This window comes from Carettochelys insculpta, chromosome 8 (genome assembly GCF_033958435.1).
Source record: "Carettochelys insculpta isolate YL-2023 chromosome 8, ASM3395843v1, whole genome shotgun sequence".
NCBI classification, from domain to species: domain Eukaryota; kingdom Metazoa; phylum Chordata; order Testudines; family Carettochelyidae; genus Carettochelys; species Carettochelys insculpta.
In genome coordinates, this window is record NC_134144.1 from 52,192,429 (window position 1) to 52,213,497 (window position 21,069).

Here is a 21,069-nt window from a genome sequence, read left to right on the forward strand (position 1 = left end):
CCAGAAAATCATTAAACTAACAAGGCACATCCTCATCACAAGCTCAGTCAATTGTTTTTATTGTACCCCATCCAACAGCCAATGCATATAGGTTGTCAGGTAAAATTGCAAACAGTTCAGGGCAGGGAGATCAAGGCTGTTTGTGCAGCAATTCTAGAATATCAGTGACTGTGAGAAGTGCAGACAAGTTTTAGAATGTGTATCCCGCTTTTCTGTATTATGTTTATACTTGAATTTACATTGTTTACATTTTTTAAAGACTGGCAAAATTATCTATAGGGCTGAAAAAGTGCAAGATCAGGTCATCAAACATGTTCACATTTCTTGGACTGTGGAAAGATTCCAAGATCAGATCTTTCTTTATTTTCAGCCCCCCACCTTGCTCCCTCATGCGCAAGAAAAGTTCCATTGAAAACTTTAATTTAAATGCAGACACCGAGGTATTTAGGTTTGACAAAGTACAGCCTCCATTTTTATTTTAAATAGATTGGGTCAGACCCTCACCTGGTGTTAACTGTTACAGCATCTTTGACTTCCATGAAGCTAAGCTAATTTACAGTAGGTGAATGAACAAGTCTGGGGAAAACTGCATTTATATAAACAGAGCGTATTTAACAGGTGTATGTTTGGAATATACAGAAATTTAATGGTGTAAGAACCTAATGAGCATGACTCTGTTCGGAAAAGGGAGGAAGACAAAAATTAACCCAACACAAAGTATGAGTATCTTTTACAGAGAAGAATCCCAATTAGAAATGCCTGCAGAAAGTTGTAGTGTGGAAATTCTCTTCTAATTGAGCTCCATCCACTAGAATAGTTTAAAGGAAACTTGGAGGTAACTCCAGTATATCATATATTTTGTCAAGAAGTTCAATGTTTCAAATAAGTATAACTGTGTCAGCACTTCTCCCAAACAATGAGATGGGCTATTCGTGGCTAACACACAACATTTTTTTGGTTACATGTGAGCAATGAACAGCTTTTCCTGCTCCTCTGCCAACTATGGCTCTTACTTATCTGTCATACAATCATTGACATTGACAGAAGCAAGTTAACAGGCATTAAAGGAACATCACTAATTCCTGCCCCTTAAATCAATTATTTGGTATTTACATTTTTGCAGACTAAGAGTTTTCAGATATTTAAATAGTAGCAAGCCTCTTGTAGAAAGTGAGATGCATCTTGCTGCCTACTTGATGCCATTTCTGATCTTCTGATCTCTATGTAAAATGGCTTTGAAGAGAAGTGTTTCTGTATGTTGATTTATTTCTAGTGCACAAAACATTGTGTTGATAGAAAATGTAAAGGGAACTCACAAGTGTGTATTCCCTTGAAAAGTGAGAAATAGACATTTAGGAATAAAGGAATTTCTGATTTTGGTTTTTCCAAAAATGGTAGAAAACACACAATGGCTATGTCTATACTATCCCCCACTTTTTAAAAGGGGGATGCTAATGAGACACTTCAGCAGATGTTAATGAGGCACTACCATGAATATGCAGTGACTCATTAGCATAAAGCCGGCTGCAACTATTCTAAAGTGCAGCTTTCGAATCGCATGCTGCCCGTACAGATGGGAGCCTTTCGAAAGGACCCCCCAGTCTTCGAAAGCCCCTTATTCCTATTTGATTTTAGAAACAAGGGGCTTTTGAAGATGGGGGGGGTGGAATTTCGAAAAGCCCCATCTACATGGGCGGCACACGATTCAAAAGCAGCACTTTCCAATCACCATGGCTGCCATTATGCTAATGGGGCATTGCATATTCACGGAAGTGCCTCATTAGCATCTGCCAGAGTTTCTCATTAGCATCTTCCTTTTGAAAGGCAGGGGCTAGTGTAGACACAGCCAATGATTCAAATCTATATTAATCAGTGTCCTAATATTACACCCAAAAATCTATAAAAAAATAAAAAATTCCAATTTCATAGTATGGAGATTTTGAGCAAATCAAACTTTTTAATAATGCTCTGGCCAAAATCAAGCACTTTCAGCTTCTGCCATGCAAAAGACATAGAGATCCTGTCAAAATGTATTAACATAAATATCATAATTTTATATCTTTAGGAAGAACTTAAAAGACCAGCCCCTAATTTTAATCTTTCTGCTTAATAACTGACTACCATAAGCATCCAAATCCTCAATATCTTTTAGTAACATAATTTAAATGCTACTTAAATTTTATTGTAGGAATGTGATAAAAGTTACTAAATGATATTGGCATAGAATATTGGTATAATGATATTGGCATAGAAAGTACGCTTATTAAGTTTGCAGATGATACCAAGTTGGGAGGGGTTGCAACTGCTTTGGAGGATAGGGTCATAATTCAAAATGATCTGGATAAATTGGAGAAATAGTCTGAGGTAAACAGGATGAAGTTTAATAAGGACAAATGCAAAGTGCTCCACTTGGGAAGGAACAATCAGTTTCACACATACAGAATGGGGAGAGACTGTCTAGGAATGACTACAGTAGAAAGGGATCTAAGGATTATAGTTGACCACAAGCTAAATATGAGTCAACAGTGTGATGCTGTTGCAAAAAAAGCAGACTTGATTCTGGGATGCATTAACAGGTGTGTTGTGAACAAGACACGAGAAGTCATTCTTCCGCTCTACTCTGCACTAGTTAGGCCTCAGCTGCAGTATTGTGTCCAGTTCTGGGCACCGCAGTTCAAAAAAGATGTGGAGAAACTAGAGAGGGTCCAGAAAAGAGCGACAAGAAAGATTAAAGGTCTAGAGAATGTGACCTATGAAAAAAGGTTGAAAGAATTGGGCTTGTTTAGTTTGGAAAAGAGAAGATTGAGGGGAGACGTGATAACAGTTTTCAGGTATCTAAAGGGGAGTCATGAGGAGGAAGGAGAAAACTTGTTCTTCTTGGCCTCTGAGGATAGAACAAGAGGCAACGGGCGTAAACTGCAGCAAGGGAGGTTTAGGTTGGACATCAGGAAAAAGTTCCTAACTGTCAGGGCGGTCAAACAGTGGAATAAATTGCCAAGGGGGGTTGTGGAACCTCCATCGCTGGAGATATTTAAGAACAGGTTAGATATATGTTTACCAGGGATGGTTTAGATAGTACTTGGTCCTGCCATTCGGGCAGGGGGCTGGACTCGATGGCCTCTCGAGGTCCCTTCCAGTCCTAGTGTTCTATGATTCTATGATAACGACAGAAGTCTGGATATGGGTGGGCTTTCAGCTGCTGCAGTGTTAAGAAAACAACGTATAAAAAAAATGAACAACCCGGTTGTGATTTTGAACCATTAGTAGCATTGAGTTTTCAAGTTCTTTACTGCAGCATTTGACCAGGCTCTGAGCAAGAGATTGAGACACGTCTCTTGAGGAAGGAAAAGAACAGGCTCTTCCTTACTTCCTTAAGAATGCATATATATTTTTAATTTGCAAACTGCCACCCACTTTTTAAGTCATGGAAAAGGTAGAAGCTGTGAACTTGAACTGTGCAACCTTCCATTACCTCATAATACCCTTATAAAAAAAAGGCAAATAAGAGGGAAATTCATTACTACGAACCACCTAAAACACAGGCCTCAAAATATATCTTGGTTTCTAGTTCCCCCACACACTCCACCCCACAAAAAAAAAAAATCTTACCAAGGCAAGACAAGTACCCAAAACAATAGGGCACAGTTAGCTACAAATTGTTTATTCTTCTTGTATTTTTCTGTAATTTAAGTATACATTCTGAGCTTTATTTGAGATTGTTTCTAAAAATGTTAATGCTTCTTTAGATTCACATCCTGATCATTCCTTGTTCCATTGCCAAAACTGAGCTGGCACTCCAACATTTGTACACATTTGTTTGAATAAGTGACTGCTGGTTTCTCCTGTTGTTTTTGTTAATTCCAAATATTAATGAACAGCTTTTATATTATCTCTATTCTTTCACTTTCTCCTTAAGCAACAAGGATCAATAACAGTAACGTTCCAAAGTCCTGAAGTCCTTTCCTTAGTTTGCATCTACACTGGCAGATGAAAAATGCTGACAGTTACAGCTCTGCTCAGAGTGCTGCAGGGAAAGTGCTGTTGTGTGTCTACACTGTCAGCTGCCAGTGTAGAGGTACTTGCAGTAGCATTGGGAGTGATGCACTCTGGGCTGCTGTCCCACAGAGGACCTTTTCCTCTTCTGTTGGTGAGGTTTATGTACAGGTGGCAGCTGGGTGCGGTATCTTGGGTCCTGCCCAGTGCCCTGCAGTGCATTGCTTCTCATCCCAGCATCCCATGTGCTTCTAGCTGCATTTGGCATCATCTTTCAATTACTTTTGTGTTTCATGCTTTGCCTCCCCCACCTGTTGGAAGGGATCCCAAACTGGCAGTTGAGTTATTCCTTAACCTGTAAAGTGACGATGAGGAGTCAGGCACTGATCTTGTCATGCATAGTAGCTACAGTATGAAAGATCTTGTGGGTTTCACAGAAGTGCTGCCCATGCTAAAACATCACTTGTGGTCTCGGGAAACAAGCCTGACATGGTGGGATTATATTGTCTTGCAAGTCTGAGATGATGATCAATGGCTGCAGAACTTTCAGATGAGGAAAGCCACTTTCAGAGGACCATGTGATGTACTTGCCTCCTCCCTGTAGTGCAAGGACACAAGAATGAGAAGTGTTGTACCAGTGAAGAAGCATGTTGTAACTGCTGTATGGAAGGTGATTGGTCACCAAGCAGTTTGAAGTGAAAAAAATGTGCCATTGGGCTTACATTGATAGAAGTGTGCAGGGCCATCAATTGCATCCTTCTCTGAAAGATCCTTACTCTGGCCATTGGCACTCCCTAAATGTAGGGGTAGATAGATGGCACATATGTTCCAATTTGGGCATCTAACTACAGTCTCTGAATACTTTAATCAGAGGGTGTATTTCTCCTTGGTTCTCCAGGGATTTGTGGATCACCATGACTGTTTCATGGACATAAGGCAGGATGGTTTGGAGAGGCACATGATGCATGCATGTTTGGAACATTGTCCCTATTCAGTAAGCTCCAAGTGGGGATTTCTTCACAGAAGAGATGACCACTTTAGGGGAAGTCAGAATGTCCACTGTGCTCCTAGAAGATCCCACCTACCCTTAGTGCTATGACTCATAAAGCTATACATTGGGAGCTTTAACAGCACCAAGAAGAGGTTCAATAATGGGGTGAACAGGTGCAAAATGACTGTTGTGTGTGCTTTTGGCCACTTGAGTGTACTGGCAATGTCTGTACAGGAACCTGGACTTGGCAGATAGCAGTCCTATACATATAGCCACATGCTAGACTCTTCATAATATTTATGAAGGAAAGAGTGAAATCTTTACTCAAGGTTGGATTGCTAAGGCTCTGTGCCTGGAGGGTGTTTGAATAGCCTGTGACCATGATGGCTGTTAGAGGGACACAAGGCAGAGCCATAACACCAGGGGTGCCTTGAGGCAGCAATTTGATGCTGAAAGCCAGTAACATTTTTTGCCATGCAGGGAGGACCAGTGATTGTGATGCCAGTTGGTGACTGATTGGTCCATATGGTGCTCTGACTAGAAAAGTGCCTGCTGCTTTGTTAAGCTATACTTGCTTGCTTTCATGTAATGGAATAAGGATGGCTTCCAAACCCAACAATTTCTTTTATTAAAAACAACAAAGGTAAGTTAAAGTATGTTATATCTGCACTTTGTTGTGGAGCGGGAAGAGATGGAGGGGGAAGGAAGAGGTAAGGTGATGGCCTCGTCATAGACTTGTATATGTCCAGGTATCATATGAAACACTGCTGTCTGGTGCTGCAGTTCCTGTCTGCTAGTGGGAGTCTTCCAGGGTGGGTGGCAAATGCAACGGGTGCCAACTGGGGACAGGATGGAGGCCAGAATACATTGATGGGAGATACATGAAAAACAGTTTTGGGAGACCAGCTGCAGTGAGGGACAGTCACAGAGCTGCTCCACCTGCAGTGCTTGCTGGGCCTTCAGCACGTCAGCTTGAAGCTCCATAATGTTTAAGAACCATTGTGAGGCTTTGTTCTATTGCTCAGTATTCTCATTCCAATTTGCTACTGTTATTGTACCTCCAGTCCTTCAATTCTTTCCTTTTCAGTGGCAGCCTGAACAAGTCCTCCTAACTTATCCAAGGTGGCTTCCTCGCTCTGTGCCGCCATTCAGGTGGTGATAATAAGAAAGACTGGGATCCCAAGGATAAATCCGTTAAACCAGAATACAACATTTTATAAGGGCACCATTGTTAACTCTAGGTAGAGCACTGACATGAACCAGTTTAAACACAAGCACTGTTCACATACATATCACTAACTGGTTGTCCTGGAGCAACTACACAAGACCCCACCCTCAATGATGAGTTAACCAGTGGAGTAGGGGAATTCATTATTGCAGGGCCTTACTCTAGGCTTATACAGGGTGTGTCTTGGCAAGAGACCACACAGAACGAGAGCCCTATAATCAAAGTCCACATGTTTTCCACAGGCGGTGCTCATTCTGGAAGATCTGTCATTGCTTAGGGTGAGCAGGGAAGCAAAGGAATATCTTTCACAAGACTGTGGCCTCTGTCCTGGCCCTTACATGGCTTGCATGAGTGCAGCAATGGTTTCCTCCATCACAGCACAGTGACGTGGGAATGTTACTCAATGAGATAAGGAACAAAGCAGCATACAGGGGCAAATTGCCAAGCTTCTGCATGGGACCTTCAATGAGATCTGTGATGCCAATTACCATGAATTAAGAGAGTCCATCAATACCCTGGTCCATCTTTGACTAACTTTGTGATAGTACTAGCACCACACAGACCCATGCCTGCTTTCTGCAACCCTCCCACCAGTGTTCCCTGTCAGCTGGATGCTTGGGCTGCCACCCAGGAGAGATTCAGTTGCCACCCAGATGATTAGCAGAGCATCCACAGCCAGAGCAAGTGTGTCTATGGATGGTGTCCATCTGTATGTGCCCCAGGGCATATGAACAAAATTTATTCTGCATGTGGATGGAAAAAGTTAGAGTGAACATAGCCTCTCACATCTAACAACTCACTTTAGCACTTAAAAAAAAAAAATCAAAGCCCCTCACCCTGAGCATCCTCTGCTGTTGGCACTTCCCCAACTTCTGACTGCTGCAACTGGCTAGCCTCCTTCAGGGTAGAAAAGGCCTCGTGGACAGAGTGATCCTTTGGCTCTGGGTCTTCCTCCCCCTCAGCAGCCTTGTCCATGATTTCTTCCTCCTGGCTCGATCCACTCTGGGATGGGCCCTGAGCCTGGGGAGTTTTTGGAATGGAGGTGGTATTGCCCAAAAGAACATCATCCTGCTCTTTGGAGAGCTGGCCATTTATGGGCACAGCCCACAGCAGTGGTTTGCCTCCCACACCTTGTGGTAAACATTTCGGGGTTCCTTCACTTTGACCCTGTATGACAGTGTGTTCCAATCATGGCCCCTTTTGGTCTTGCATCTTGATATCTGCCCCTAACGATCATAATTCTAACAGTGGAAGCATAGCTAGGACTGGACATTCTCTTCTCCCCAAATGCTGATGAGGGTTTGCCGGGTGTCTGGAGCAGGCATGGTCACCAGGAAAGATGCACTGAGAGCATTCCACACATTGTCTTTAAAGATCCAAGGAACATAAAGGGCAGTGTCAGGGTTGGCAGTAGAGTTCAAGCTGATGACCAGAGAGAACAGGCATTGTGGGACAGTTACTGGAGGCCAGTCACAACACTGGAATACACCCATGCATCCAAGCTGGCAAACCAGCTTTGTACCCACTATGCAGAAAGCTCTACACTTTTCATAAGGGTGATTCACCTAGAGTTCATTCACTGTGTAGTTAGTGTGTACTAAATGTCTTGCAGTATGGTCACCTCAGGAGTTCAAGCACTTGGAGCTGATTTACGGCTATGTAACGCGCCACTGTAGACAGGGTCTCAGTTATTGCATTTTCAAAAGGGATTTTTTTTTTTTTTAAAAAAGGGGACTTCAGGCCTTGACACAAATTAAGGAATAAGTTCCATAACAAAATATCAAGTTGCCTAGTAAGAGCTGCTCCTCTTCACACTGACGTCAGTGGGATATTTAGAAATGAAAGTTTCAATATCTACATAGTAAGCTGCAAGTCAAGGCCAGTGTTGGTGTTCCGTCAAAAAAGAATTGACTTTACTGAAGCCACTAAAGAGAAATTCATCTAAGAATGGATAAGGGATTATACAAAACTTAAGCAAATCTGTCTTTAAAATTAGAGCAATAGCTCTATTCATATCAGTTACTTTTTTTTTCTCTTCAAGTAATGCTTTTCAAAGTCCCTTCTGCTGAACTGGTTGAAACTGATCCTACAGCCAGGAGTGAATGGGAATTTAACTCATGTATTAACCGCATTTTCATACTTAAAATTTCTCATCCTCAGGATCTATGTCACCAATTTCAAAAGGGATGGTAGGTATTATCATATATCAGCCTAGCCCAGTTTTGCACAACAAAGAGGTTGGTGACTTCTTCCCCTGGACTAGTCAATTGTATGATAATCTGTGTGGTAGAACTGCTCAGTTCCTTTCCCAGCATCACCATCTTCCCTTCCCCTCATGCTGCAGGTAGGGAGGAACTGATTGAGAATTTGAAAGTGGAAGGCAGCTTGGGTGAAAGTGATCATGAAATCATAGAGTTCACAATTTTAAGGAAGGGTAGAAGGGAGAACAGCAAAATAGAGACAATGGATTTCAGGAAGAGGGATTTTGGTAAACTCAGAGAGCTGACAGGTAGGGTCCCATGGGAAGCAAGACTGATGGCGGGGGGGGGGGGGGCAGGGCGGAACAACAGAGGAGAGTTGGCAGTTTTTCAAAGGGACATTGTTAAGGGCCCAAAAGTAAGCTATTCCTCTGCATAGGAAAGATAGAAAATATGTCAAAAGACTGCCTTGGCTTAACCAGGAGATCTTGTGTGATCTCAAAATAAAAAAGGAATCCTATAAAAAATGGAAACTAGAACAAATTACGGAGGATGAATATAGGCAGGGGCAAGATAAGAAAGGCAAAGGCACAAAGTGAGCTCAAATTAGCTACAGGCATAAAGGGAAACAAGAAGACGACTTTTCATAAATACATTAAAAGCAAGAGAAAGATCAAGAATACGGTAGGCCAATTGCTCAGTGAGGAGGGAGAAACAGTAACAGGAAACTTGGAAATGGCAGAGATGCTTAATGACTTCTTTGTTTAGGTGTTCAGTGAGAAGTCTGAAGAAGGAATGCCTAACATAGTGAATGTTAGTGGGAAAGGGGTAGGTTTAGAAGATAAAATAAAAAAAGAACAAGTTAAAAATCACTTAGGAAAGTTAAATGTCTGCAAGTTACCAGAACCTGATGAAATGCATCCTAGAATACTCAAGGAGCTGATGGAGGCAGTATCTGAGCCATTAGTTATCTTTGGAAAATCATGGGAGACAGGAGAGATTCCAGAAGACTGGAAAAAGGCAAATATAGTACCCATCTATAAAAAGGGGAATAAGAACAACTCAGGAAACTACAGACCAGTCAGCTTAACTTCTGTGCCACAAAAGATAATGGAACAAGTAATTAAGGAAATCATCTGCAAACACTTGGAAGGTGGTAAGATGATAGGGAACAGCCAGCATGGATTTGCAAAGAACAAATCATGTCAAACCAATCTGATAGCTTTCTTTGATAGGATAATGAGCCTTGTGGATAAGGGGGAAGCAGTGGATGTGGTATACCTAGATTTTAGTAAGGCATTTGATACTGTCTTGCATGATATTCTTGTCAATAAACTAGGCACATCCATCTTAATGGGGCTACAAAATGGTGCAAAACTGGCTGGATAACCATACTCAGAGTAGTTGTTACTGGATCTCAATCCTGCTGGAAAAGTATAACAAGTGAGGTTCTGCAGGGGTCTGTATTGGGACCAGTTCTGTTCAATATCTTCATCAACGATTTAGATATTGTGATAGACAGTATGCTTATTAAGTTTGCAGATGATACCAAGCTAGAAAGGGTTGCAACTACTTTGGAGGCTAGGGTGAAAATTCAAAATAATCTGGACAAGTGGTCTGAAGTAAACAGGATGAAGTTTAATAAAGACAAATGCAAAATGCTCCACTTAGGAAGGAACAATCAGTTTCACACATACAGAATGGGAAGCGACAGTCTAGGAAGGAGTATGGCAGAAAGAGATCTAGGGGTTATAGTGGACCACAAGTTAAATATGAGTCAACAGTGTGATGCTGTTGCAAAAAAAGCAAACGTGATTCTGGGATGCATTAACAAGTGTGTTGTGGACAAGACACGAGAAGTCACTCTTCCACTCTACTCTGTGCTGGTTAGGCCTCAGTTGGAGTATTGTGTCCAGTTCTGGGCACCACATTTAAAGAAAGATGTGGAGAAACTGGAAAAGGTCCAGAAAAGAGCAACAAGAATGAGCAAAGGTCTAAATAATCTGATTTATGAAGAAAGGTTGCAAGAGTTGGGCTTGTTTAGTTTGGAAAAAAAGATTAAGGGGGGGGAACATGATAGTGGTTTTCAGATATTTAAAAGGGTGTCATTAAGAGAAGGGAGAAAACTTGTTCTTCTTGGCCTTTGAGGATAGAACAAGCAGCAATGGGCTTAAACTTCAGCTAGGGAGGTTTAGGCTGGACATTAGAAAAAAAGTTCCTAACTGTCAGGGTGGTCAAAAACGGGAATAAATTGCCTCGGGAGGTTGTGGAATCTCCATCTCTGGAGATATTTAAGAACAGGTTAGATAAACGTCTATCAGGGATGGTGCAGACAGTACTTGGTTCTGCCATGAGGGCAGGGGGCTGGACTCGATGACCTCTCAAAGTCCCTTCCAGTCCTAGCATTCTATGATTCTGTGTATTGGGGAGGAGATGACAGCCTTTCCTTTCAAACTGAATGAGACCCAAAGGAATGCCCTGCTCTTTGTTGGTTCTAGGAAAACCACCCCTCATGCTGAAAAGGAGGAGATACAATTATGATACCACTGATCTTCTATGAGTATGTCACTCCCGTGTTTTCCTCATTTCTACAATCTGTAAAACTAGGGTAGTCACACTGAGGTAGTACTTCACTTGAATATTGTGAAGAATATTTGTGAAGAACTTTGAGACCACTAAAGGAAGTTCTATACAAGGTGAAGAGTGTGATTTTTCTTATGATTTATAGTCATTCAGAACAAATGTGTCAGTTACAAATGGAGTGGTTATCTTACTTACTAGTTCTAAATTTAGGGCTAGATTTTTCCAGCTAGGGTAGTCCTTCTTTGCAGGCACTTGAGTGGCACAGCCACAGCAGAGCTGATGAGAGGCTCAGTGCTGCAGAAAACTTCAATATTTTCTGGTGTTCTCCCATGTGCACATGCACTACAGTACTGCTTCAGTAGTTTGCTGTCCTGCCATCTGTGGTGGTTACCAAGGTACTCACATGGTATTGTGATGGGTGGGTGGTTAGGTTGCTAGACTGTATTTGTGCTTTTCCAGTAAGGACACTTCTGCTTGGGAAAACATACAGTTCTAATCAGGGAGGATTTTTGGTTGAGTTCCACTGGTAGTGTAACTAGCTCCAGATCTTTCCAATACTGCTGAACTAGAATACAAATTATCTAGTTTTCAGACTAAGTCAGTCTATTGGTGTGACACCAAACTCATGCAGCTTTTGTGGCATTGGTGGGGCTAATATTCATACAGGCTAGAGCTTCGTTTTGCATTACTGATTACACTCAAATACAAAATTTGCAGGAAAAAAATCAACTTGTGAGAACACACACAAACTGAAACCTAGTGAAAGTCCTGAAACATAAAATATTCAAATGAACAAACACACTGAAACACATTTAACATTAAAAGAAAAAAGATCTCCAGTCCATATAAAATGGAACTGTGACAATAAATAGCAAACCAGAATTTTTCTACATATATTCTGAATTTTATTCTTTTTCACCTCATTCAATGGGACTGCAAGAAGTGAATGTCAGACCAGAATTGGTCCCAGTCCTACAAATATTTAAATATTTCTTAGCTCAAGCTCATAAATTAACAAATATCAGTCAATGGACCTCAGTAGGAATATTGGTGTGCTTAAGTTAATGACAGGCATAAGTGTTTGTAGGAGCCTGGTCTATTACTTCTAGGTCTAATGGCATTGCCCTCTAGCACAAGGTTCAATCCAAAGCTCCATGAAGTTAAAACAGAAAGACTTCCACTTCTAGAGGCTTTGAATCAGTGACTTAGCAACATGTTTTCAAAGTAAATTGATCATATGGGATCTGTTTGTTAGTCCCGAGTGTCAAAACTTAGGTGTCTTTATCTGAATTAGGAATCCATTTTGGTCACCTGATATTTAGGCACTTGAAATTATCTGTTCGGTGCAGAACTTTGAGCAAAATAATTAGAAAATTGGCCATTTAGTTATACTCTCCTTAGAAACAGCCACACACTGAAAACTAAGTGCATAGAGTAATTCATCTTTTAAAGTGAAATCAAGTTTTAGTTTGATTAAAGAAGAAAAATCCAAATCCCCTGGAAAACAACTTTTGAGTCTTCTGTTTCTAAAATGGGCCTACCTCATTTAGTCTGTTTTTGTATCATGCCACTTGCACGCCAAGTTTGAATGTAATGTAAATGAAAACTGTTGAGTTATAAGCCCTTGAAAAACAGGGTTTATAATGGAAACAGTAATTCAGCCTTAACTACCGCATCAAAAATACAATGGTATAATACAAAGCCTAGGACTTGGGATCTCATTGCTGCTTCTAACCTCAGGCTGGCAGACTAACACCTTACCACAAAGCCAACTAATGTTTATACTTTAAATTTATTTCTGCAACATGGTAAGTAGGGAAGAATTATAGGAGCAACATAATGTTGGCCAATAGTTCACAAGTTCTCTGTCTCAAATTTGCACAGCTGCCAATCGTCACTGAATTCACAAAAACAGAGATACTTCTTTGGTCTGATGTTGTGCACTTGCTAGAAAGGTGATTTCATTTCACCTTAAATAATACCCTGATTGAAACATTAAATCACATTTTGCCTTCATATCAATTGACTCAAATGCATTACGACTTCAGCTAAACTGCACTTCCATTGACCTCAATGGTCTTCAGATTGGAACCTTATTTCTCATTTGCCCTGAAGCAGGTGAGATCTGAATCTGGTGCAATGTATGCAAAATCATTCATCATTTCTATCTCTTGAAAAATACCTAGTCACTTCAAGATCAGATTACTGAGCAGTTGTCTTAACACAGCGTTCCATGTCTTCCTCTGTTCCTATTTGCACCTTAATGTTAGGTCAATGCTATTTTTCCTTATGTATAATAGATTAACCACATCACAGAGAAGAAATCCACAGCATTCAGTTAATGTCTTCCTCTTCTGTGTTTACATGCATTCTTTGCTAATATAAGCTTAGATGATCTTTTTTGTGAACAGTGACAGAACAACTCTCTCTAAAGCTATCAAAGCCCTCCTCATTATCCTTTATGGGCTGTGTAGAAAATGTCTCCACTGTTAGACATTTAACTGGAGTGCAGCAGAATGGTTTTGCTGGCCCCCTCCAGTTCTTTGGGTAAAAGCTCTGTTCATAATCAGTTTCTGCTTTTTTTAATGACCCTCAAGAGGTCCCTTCTGGTACACTTCAATTCCTCTTCTAGTGTCCCATTGATTTTACAGACTTTAGGAACTTGTTCTTAACCTTCTGCTTTTTCACAGGATCGCTGTTGAATGATTAGGCACTGTATAGCCTTTTGTTACCCTGTGTGTTGAGAGTGAAATATCTTGAGAATTAAAACACCAGTTACAATAACATTTCCTGCAGAAAGAGATTGCTCTTCTCTCAGGACTATTTACCCCATTTACGTGAGTGATTTTCTTGGACAAGAACGACTTCAAAATTTCTCTGTAGAAAAAAATACACAGAACTAGCTGTTTGAATACAAGTTTATATAAGCTTAAAGGTCTTTGCTGATATACTGAATTATAGTAGCAGGAAGCGATATTTCCCTTGAGGCCAGATGGACCAGAACCTTTTAAATGGTGGGCAACACTGAGCAACCATTACAGAGAAGAAAATGATTTCAAAGATGGATATTCCTACACAAAATGTTTCCAGCTGATCTGATTTGATTCAATTTTGTGTTTGTTAAGACCCACTGCTGTCCTCTGTTCACTTGGATGCTGTGTTCTATGCATATACTTGAACATTTGTGTCATACAAACTGGGGGTCAATACCTTCAGCTTCTATAAGTCATTTAAGAGCTTGACAGGCTATGCTGGATGATGGTTTTCTGAGGCTATGCTTACACTAGAGGGTTTTATCAAAAAAACAGGTTTGTAGACAAAACTTGTGAAACATCTACACACAAAATGCACTTTGTTGTCAGTATGTCGACAAAACTTGGCACTTCCACTGGCAGCATTCTGCCTCTCCACAAAGAGGAATAACACCTTTGACAACAGTTTGTGTCAACAAAAAAGCCATGTCGCTGTTCTAAGAAGCCCTCTGTTGAGAGATGGGGCTTCCAGTTCACTGGGCAGCCCTGTTTGCTGAGCATCCGGTTACCTGTTCTGTCAAGAGAATGACTGGGCAGTCTGGCCACTCCTTGTCGACATAGTGGGTCACTTTTACAATCCGACTTTGTGTGTGGACATGATCTGCTGGCAGAAGTTTGCCCAACAATCCCTTTAACATTTACTTCTGTTGATAGATTGCTGTTGTTCAGATGTAGCCCAAGAGTGTGGCCTAGCCATCCCCACTTTCTTCTCGTGATTTGAAAGTCAAGTGGTCCTGTCTGTCTGAGTAGACTGCAGTAGTGGAATATTACTGAACAGCAAAGAAAGGAAATATCTGAGTTGTAAATTATTCACACACACACAAAAAAAGAACTTGTTGGGCTTTTTAAAAAGATTGTAAAGGGTTCAGGTAAGGTTATTTCATTTCCTTTTTCCAGACAGGGCCAATTAACTGAAATACTTTTTGGAAAGACTATTATTTCAACAGTTTCCAGCACAGTTTTCCAGTCAAGGATTCAGGTAATGGTTATTCAACCACATGTTCAGCTTTGAACTTCTTTCAAATATACCCATTTCCCATCATCAGCATCAAGATTTTACTGGAAGAAGAATCTCTGTTTCTATTCCTATAGTTGAGGACTGGCCTGTATGGAATAAAAAGGCTATTTAAATCATCGTTTCTTCCCTTGATAACATATAAGCAGACATTTCTTCATTCAGCACAACACCTCAAGATAACAAAATGGACAGACTGCCAGCGTCACTCTGTGCACCAAGAAATAAAATCTTAGTTCTGCTCAGTTAGAGGCATTCGTCTGGAGCCAGTCCACTAGCACCAGTGTGAATAAAAAGAATCTGGACCATGACTTCTCACCATTCACAATCTTTCAGAAGGGGAGGGGGGGGAAGAAAAAAAAAAAAAAAAAAAGAGAGGAGCTGCAAAAAATCCTCCCTCCCTCCAAACAATGATTTTGTTTTGTTGTTGCTGCTGACGTAATCTGAAAAAAATTATAAGAGGTCTGTATTTATAGGAAGGATTGTGGATGGGGCAATTCAGAGGGGGGTTGGGGAGGGGAAGACTCACCTGAATGATCCTAGTTAAGGGCCTTAACAACAAGGCAGCTTAAACGTCTCTTTGAAACTGGTGAGTCTCTCTGCTTGGCTGAGTTTGAATTGTGTGTTACTGTAGTAACAGTTCACAAATAGGGATACCCACTCCTTGTAAAAAAACTGCTCCTTCCACAAATAGCAACACAATTTAACAATATTTTGTATCAAGACAATTACATTGTAGAATTATTGTAGTCTTAGTACCTCATTAAAATAAAAAAAAATGTTAAATCCTTGTTTTGTTGAACACAAGAGATGAATAGTAAATATTGATTTAGAATGAATGCAAACATTTCCCTAGGAGTGGATAATTACAGCCTTTCTATGCAAAACACTTATATTTGAAGAAGCACTTCACTTACTTTGCCATGTGGTATACATTCTTTAGTACATTTTAAATTATACGTTGTCCTGGACAGTGTCTGCTCTATAATTTCTTGCGTCTCTACACTAGAGTCAGTATGTAATTTTAAACTGCAAACTTTCTGCCAACTAGAAGAGCAAAGCAAGCTTAACTCTTTCTCTTTGCTAGGCTCACAGATCAATGTAGACTGAACACACTCATAAGACCAATGTGTTCAGTATCTGAGAAGCCTGGAATGAGTTTGGTCTAGCTAGACTCTAACTTATGTTACTTCATTTTCACAGGACATTTTCTAATTACATACAATGGTTGATACAGTCTAGTTTCTAGCCAGATCAACAAAGAACTAAAAAAAAATTACCTAAAAGTTTAGTTTCACATATTTAAAGCATAAAGGCTTGAACTAGTGTATTAGACCACCTAGTTTAACAGTATGGCCATACACTTGAAATGTGGATTTGAACCAAATATATTTTCTTAAGTGAAGTGTTCAGGTAAGCTCATCTCTTTTCCATTTTCCACAGGACCAATAAACTGAAATGCTTATGGGAAAGACTCTTAAAAGTTTCTAGCTCAGTTTTGCAGTCAAAGACTCAGGTAATGCTTATTCAACTGCATGTTCAGCTTTGAGCTTTTTTGAGATATAATAATTTCCCATCATCAAATAAATATCACCAAACATATTTTATAAAGGTAGCCTGTGTTGCTGTTTGTAGCACATTAATTATTACCAAATATTAAGGTCACAGTGGAACATTCCTCTTCATTTGAAAGACTAAAAATATCAAAACCTGATATATTATTTAGCAGGATGAAGTCGGGTGGGTGGGGCCCACAGGGGAATCCCAGACCCAATCATATTCCTGATTTTGCCTTCATTACTTAATCTAGTTCCTTCCAACACTCTATTACTTATGTTTTACCTCCCTGAAACAGATCATGAAATGGCTCTTGCTTCAGAGCTTCAGGCTGAAATCCTGAATCTGAGGTAGATCAGGTTACAGGACTGGGTCACCAATCCAAGCATGAGCATCAGTTAGGAGATCATCATCCAGGGGTGGGTTAAGTGGGCAAGATGAGACAATATGCTCGTTAAGTCACTTATGGGATTGATGAACAAGACTTATGAATTACACAGTTTCATTTTACACACACAAAATATAGGCCAAGATTTTTGAACAAGCAGGTGTAAAGTTAGGCACCTAAATGAGCTGCCTGATTTTCATAAGAATTAAGTGCCCAAAGCTCCCAGGCCCCAATTCAGGACAGCATGTAGTCTTATGTTTAGATGCATTCCTATTCAGGATGGCACTTGAGCATGTGCTTGTCGTCCAGGAACTTTATTACTAGATAGTATGCTTAAGTGTACTTCTGAATAGAGAGCCTTTCTAAAGGGAAGGGGGACATCAAAGACTTTTGACCATGAAAAACTCTTTAAATCCCATGTCAGAACTCATTCCTTCAAAGGAAGACAGGTGGAGACATAGCAAACCAGGTCAGGAAAGCTGTTCCAGACATAGACCACTAAAGATAAAGATAGGTGTACCAATGACCAACCTAATAAATGCACCACACTTACCTATTGTTTGAAGATGACCTGTCAGGTTACACAGTTTAAAGTCTACAAAGCAGTGCTTATAAAATATATTTATACTCCCATTTATAGGTATTTATACATATACAGATATAAATATATATGCTCATACACATGCAGTCACAGTCAGCCATTGTTCACTCTGAGCTTTCAGACTGGGAACTCAATTTGTATCCATTCCACTAGAACAGAATTAAGCAGAATGTTAAATAGGTTCAAGGATCAATTAAAAAACAAAAATATAGATGCAACAAGGACTAGGAAAGTTCTGGGGTGAAAAAACAGTTTAATTCACTGTGTTAAATTCTTATCCAGAATTAGAACGAGAGAGAAACAGACAAAAATATACATAGGGAAGATTAAGTAACATAAAATAAAGTTTCTGTAGTAACAGAACAGTTATGCCCCCTATTTCTGCTAAGATGTTTTTTGATATCACTCCATCACCGCACACTTTTAAGCAACATCCATTTTGAAACAGCATCCCTTCACAAACAGTTTCTGAAGGTACAGCCTTATACTTCCAGAAATGTTGAACTGAACGTCAAGACAAGAACCACCAGTCCTGTGGTTAAAGTAATGTGTTTTCTGGGAAAATATTCAACCTACCCACTTGGCATCTACCCCTGTTATATTTGGAGGCACCCACATCTTTATAAAAGCACCCAGAGCCATCCTAATGAAAACAACTAAAGAAATCTGCCATTAGATGTTACATGCTGATTTAAAATTAGCTCTCCCCTTTGCTCTGTATTCCTAAATTTTGCATAACCATGGGGGTGTGGAAGGGGAAGAAGACATAAAATAAAAATAAAATTTGGCTCTTCTGGATTACAAATCAAGGGGAATATGTCAGGCCAGTTTTCTTCTATGGGTTTCATAAGAGACAAAATATCTTGTACTGCAAAGAAAGATAATGTATGACTAAGAAAATTTCCTGAGCAATCAGGGGATGTGTTTTCAGCTTTTTTTTATATTTTAGTTTTATTTTCTCACAGCAAAGAACTAGAATGAGACTTAAGTTCCATGCTCAAATTGGCAGAATCCCTGCACCCTACCTGCATGATCCTGAATTGTAAATCAATATTTTGTAAGAATTTAACTTTCCCCATTCCAAAATAATCAAACGTAGTGGTGAGGGGCCACTAGCCATAACAAAAAAATATACTTCATATTCTTTCTTGAAGTGCCAACTCCCATAAGTTCGCCGAGTAAAATTAAATGCATGCTCTTATTCCAAACCACAGTTTTCCCTTGGGATGTACAATCTCAAGTGGGGTCTGAAAGTCCAGTTGTACTGAAGCCCACGGTTACACCCACTTTTGCAGTTTTCTTTAACTACTGCATGTAATGAAACTTGTATTCCAGCCCACTCAGTGACTTTGCTTTCCAGTATTGGTAATAAAAATGATGTCTTCATAGTTTCCACATTCCAGCATTAATGAGTGGGCCAGTCAGTATCTTCCCTCGGTTTCTCACAGTTTTGTGTTTGTTTTCTTTAAAAGCTTCTCTGCTGAGCTATAGGTCAGCAAAAAAGACTATCTGGTGTGTTGAGATTAACAGTTGGTTCCATGTCTGAGGCAGCAAGAGATTCATTTGAGAACAGAAATTTGAAATGAAAAATATCTATTAGTTCACATTGTTCACCTCCCAGCCAATGCTAAGGGTTTAGCCAATCACAATGTTATGTGTCTGCCCCCTTGCTATCAACAGCATAAGCTTTCAATTCAAAACATAAACTCTAAACAAAAACCTGTCAGAGTCCTTTTACCCCTTCATACCTACGGTGGAAGCCAAAAACTACCCGTACCACTTTGTAAAGTTGTTGATAAAAGAAAATCCTACAGTGTTCCACCAAATGGAAGATTGCTACTTCTCTAAACCTGCCACAAATCTCACATTAGCATTATCATGCACTCCAACAATCATGCTATACACATTTGCAGTAAAAGCCGGAAAACAGGCCAACCATAGTGCCCCTATGCTGGGAGACAAGACGACAGGAGACATCTCTGCTCTGTCTGTGTGAAATATATCAACAATTTGGAAGAGGGTATAAACTTAGGCACAGAAGACTTCTGAGAGCAGTGCCACAAATTGCTAGACAAAGTCATTCAAACTTTCAGGAATACTCAGAAACATTTAATGAAGAATTTCACTTGGGAGAGAAATTCTCTTTACAAGATACTACCTGTCAGGTAAAACAGTTGACTATTCCATATTAGACCGATGGGGTAAAGCTAAGTTTTAGCAATGTGACTTTTTTCACAAATGGATTAATTAGAGACCAAATTATGAGTAGTACAGCTGATAATCATCTCTGTGATAAATGAACCTGAATCAGCAAAGAACAGTAAATCCTTGCGGGGCTAGTGAAAACTGTGCTTCCCACATGAAAGCATCAGCAAGCAATGAAAGAACTGAAGCAGAGCTAATTAAAAATGCACGTCAAGGCATAAAGGCAGAATATAAGAGTAAACAAATAGAGACCAGATTTGTTTGCAGTAAAAGAAGAGGAAGTCACCACACAATGCAAACTCATGCAGCACAAGGGATATGGTGGTATGCAAGTACAGCAACCATTCTCTGGAAGACATTTGTGAACTATGCGAGCACAGAGATGGAAAATAAAACTCTTACCCGGCTGCAGAAGCAGAGTTCTTTGTTGGAACTCTTAACACATTTGCAATTTAAAAATTACACACACACACACACACAGCCAAGTGGGGATCCACTTCTACAACTGTACAGGCCACTTTAGGGAAAAAAATAGAAACTAGTTTCTGAACCTGTAATTATTGACCAATGTCCAATGAGATGCAGAACACCCCTCTTGTGTCTAGCGTCTCAGGTTGTCTACTCTGACTGACTTCCTAGACCCCTGTATGTGTGTGTTTTGTTAATTGGCCATGAGAGTCTGTGGTTGTTACTTTTAGCTGGTGGTATGTTTTATTTTCTTTAGATTTTTGTAAACAAAAGGAAGATGTATAACAGTAACAAATGCAGCCAGGAAATAATGACTTCTACGATCAAAGAGGTATCAAAGAGGATTACTTTTGTAATCCTGGCCAATACCAAATCATCAGGGGGCCAAAAACTGAAATTCAACCTCCTTACCAAAATTCATGTGTGTCACACCTTTACCGCAATAGTGGTCTGTCAAGCCCCCCAACAGATCTCAGAACTGTGGAGCTTCCCGTCTGCCAGCCAGCTTCAATCAAGTGGCCATCACTTATTTTTTGAAAAGTGTCCATGTGTTGACTATTAATTGTCATATTGCGTCTGGAAAGCAGTGTTTGGTTGATAACTGCACAATGCTGTCAATAGCTTTTTAAACTCACTGGACTCAGCCCCTGCAGCTCCTACAACGGCATGATCCCCATCCAAACAGGGGGTAGACATTTAATTTTATGTCACAGTTTTGTCCTATTCAAAAGAATTATTTTGACTGTGCTTTCTTGACTGCTAAAGTGACACATTTTGAAAGCCTGACCTAAAACAGCTCAAATTGAAATT